This window comes from Nannospalax galili, unplaced genomic scaffold (genome assembly GCF_000622305.1).
Source record: "Nannospalax galili isolate Female #2095 unplaced genomic scaffold, S.galili_v1.0 scaffold678, whole genome shotgun sequence".
NCBI lineage: Eukaryota > Metazoa > Chordata > Mammalia > Rodentia > Spalacidae > Nannospalax > Nannospalax galili.
The window spans coordinates 2,287,449-2,291,127 of NW_008341807.1; the positions used below are offsets into that span (position 1 = coordinate 2,287,449).

At 39.8% G+C, this 3,679-nt stretch overlaps 1 pseudogene; it reads right to left on the reverse strand.

The window, feature by feature from the left end:
- Window positions 1-3,293: 3,293 nt before the first annotated feature.
- Window positions 3,294-3,412, reverse strand: LOC115071082 (annotated as a pseudogene).
- Between the last annotated feature and the right edge of the window lie 267 nt (window positions 3,413-3,679).

The following is a 3,679-nucleotide window of genomic DNA, read 5'->3' on the forward strand; positions in this document are numbered from 1 at the left end:
TTTCTGCACCTCATTTGCAAAAGAGGGAAAAAAATGACAGAATAACAGTAGTGTACACATATAAGAAGTCTCTTTCCACTGAGGAGACACAAAGATGTGTGTACATTCCTGGAGCCAGTCCACAAATGCCCCCAGGGACACCAGTGACATGCAATTTTGGAAATTCTGACTTGGAGACCCGAATGAAGGAAACAAGCCTGAAAACATGTTATATTGCCCCCAGAGGCCATTTATTCTGCATAATATGGTCTCTGTGTAAGACATAGGTGTTGTACAGGAAATAGATGCTGAACAGACTAGTCTCTGGAGAGAGACTGTTTAAAAACATCTAGAAAGACAAGGTGCTCTAATACATGTCAGTGCAGTGAGAGCATGTATCAGGCATCTATTTAAAACTTGGAGAAAGTGACTCAGAGGAAGGATGCAGTGTGCACAAGTGGTTAAGAATGTTGAGAGAATGTTCCTCACACAGATAACAGCATGCCTATACTTTGAGAAGAAAGAGCATGCCAAATTCTAGAACAAACTTCTGTTGAAATTGACAAATTAACCAGAATGTGGCTCAGGACACAAGGCTATGCATGAAGGCTATGCACAGCGCAGGACCTGGTGACGCGATGCTAGTGTCATTGTGCTTTGCCTTGTGTATATGCTGATGGCTTAACTTAAATACCTTACAATTTGACTCCATAGAACACTAAGACTAGAAGCTTACAGGAATAGTACTGGTTGATGGTGAGATGGCTGAGTGGGTACAAATGCTTACTGTTAATCATGAAGACTCAAGTGTGAATCCTCAGTACCTATGTAAAATGCCAGGCGTGGCTGGCTGCTCAAGCTTAGAAGCTCAGCCCTATAGCAGATGGAGATGAGAGGATTCCTGGAAGCATATGTGGGATTCGCTGGCTGCCAGCCCAGGTTCATGTTCTGTGAGAGACTCTGTCTCAGAGGAATACAGTGGAGAGTGATAGACCAGGACATCTAACATCTTCCTCTGCTCCATGTATTTATAGGCACGCACACACACACATACACACACACACACACACACACACAGACACACACAGAGGCACACATGCTCACGTGCACAGTGATATCCCTGTCCTTTCCAAGAAATGGTTTTTCTTAAGGGGAAACTGGCAAGACGTTCTCTCTCCTCTCCTTTCTCTCTCTCTCCCCTCTCCCGTCTCTCATCTCATGTATCCCAAGCTGGTCTTGAACTCACTATGTACCTAAGGAAGTCCTTGAACTTACAGTCCTCTTGCTTCCACCTCCAAAGTGCTGCAATCACAGCTGTGTACCACATCTGCTTTGTATTGTGGTGGGCTGGAACTCAGGGCCTCAGGCATGCTCAGCCAGGACTCTACCAACTAAGCTACGTTCCCCAGTCCAAGAAGATCTTTTAATAGATAATTCCTCCAGATATTTAATTTTTTTTGTAGACTCCACGATTGACTTTTGTTTTGTAACTGCACCAAACTTAGGAGTTAATAATAAAGAAAATATGGCACTCTTATGTTGCTTTATAGTTTTCACAACATTGCTGCTATTTTTCTGTAAGATAACTTCCTAGGGCTAAGTTATAAAATGATGGGAGGAAACATAATAAAGAATGTCATTGTTAATATAAAACTGTACTGTGAAATATCCCATATGTCAAATTTTGATTCTGCTCAGAACTGATTATAAGTTGATTCTAGTTTTTTAATCACCCTTCAAGCAGAAAGTGCTGAAGAGTTAACAACATATACAAACCTTTGTGAGGGTTAGTAATATTCACTTATTACAGGGAATATCCATTTACTACGGGGAAATGATGCATCTGTATTACCTACTTCGGATGACTTGTAAAGTCAGAAATATAAATATGTAGAAAATCATAAACAATGTGTTCCAAGACACTAAAATTGTGTTTAAAAAGGTTTTTTTTTAAATTTTTTTTTGAGAATTTCATACGTGAGTATTGACTGGAATAATTTCATCCCTCTGAGTTCCTTACCAACATTTCCCATGTACCCCCTCTCCATCTCAATTTCTTGTCCTCTTATTTGCTTATTATTGCTATATATACATACATTTATACACACATGCATATATATACACACTCGTGTGTGTGTGCGTGCTGCGTGCGTGCATGTGTGTGTGTGTGTGTGTGTGTGTGTGTATGTGTGTGTGTGACTGAATCTATTTAGTGGTGCTGGTGTTTACCTGTGTTTATGACTGTCCATTTGGGACTAGATAACCTCTCAGGGAAGTAGACCCTAAAGAAAACTGATTCTTCCTTCCTTCCTCAGCATCCATTGCTAAATATACGTCTTCACTCTGAGGTAGGAACCCTTGACCTTGACTTTCCTCCCATCCACCTTGGCACATCAACTGGTTTTGTCATTGTGCCTGTCTCAGACTACCAGACTGCGAAGATTATATTAGCACTGCTTTTCTAGCCTTCCTAGCACTTCTAGAATGCATTAACCTACAGGTGTCTTGTCCCTCTGGCTCTTCCATTTGTTTCGCCACCCTCTTCCAGGATGCTCCCTGAGCCTTGGGTATAGAGATTCCATTGTCGATGTGTCACTTAGGGATAGCCATCTAACAGACACTTGTTCTCTGCGTATGACCAGTTGTAGAATTTTGAAATAATCTCCATTGCAAATCTCTGTTGCAAAAAGAAGTTTCTTTGATTAGTGATGAGAGGTACATTTGCCCTTAAATACAAGGATATGAATTAAGAATAGAGGAAAAAGTCACATTGATGGGAAGTGACAGAAGTAGGTTTTTCTCTAGGGTCTATGATTTCTCCAGCCATGTGTATTTAGTTTTGTTCATGGTACTATGCATGTTTTCCTTCTAATTGAGTGTGTCTTAAGTCCAATTAGACAGTTGTTGATGAAACCCAAGATAAAAGTGCTGGTTGTTTTTGTGGTTCATAGATGTCACAGCTGGGTAGAATCATTGATTGTTTTTTCTCCCTTAGCAGCTTATACAGAGTCTCTGCTACCATAAGACCTAGTCTTCAGGGAAGAAGCTTCCAGGTCAGTTGCAGCTCAATTATTCCAAGTCCAGTGTCTGAAGTATACCTTTTCTCAGCAATAGGGTCTTACTTTCAAGTTCTGTAAGGCAATCAAGGGCTGTAACAATAAACTACATCGGTTGGGAATCTCTTAAACTACCTTGACCAACAACTCAAAGAGAGGTTTCTCATACCTGGCACTGAGATTTTTATTATATACCCTTCAGCTATACACATGCAGTCACATTTATATTATAAATGGATCTTTCAGCAAGCTTGTTAAATAGTACATTGGTCAGATGCCCCAAAGTAGGTGGCAATATCTTAACCGTATGGGTGTTAGGCCCAAGGGCCTCTTCCATCCTTGTCAAGTGGAGTACTAACCTTTTCTTCATACAATTCTAAAACTACAATTTCATTTCAACTTTGAATCTTTTGATTTAACTCTGTTATGCAGCAGATTAACAAATTTAGTTTTCGAAAAGTAGGAATATAAGATTCATTTTATTTTTGCTGTCTTTGAAATTATGAAACCAAATTCAATGTCACAGAATTTTATTTGGAAGCAAATCAAGCCCATTCGCTATATAAGGAAGTCTTTCTCAGCTAGCAAATGCCCACAAGATAAATGTACAGATGAAAGAGAAGCAATTTATTTTTACTTGAGAC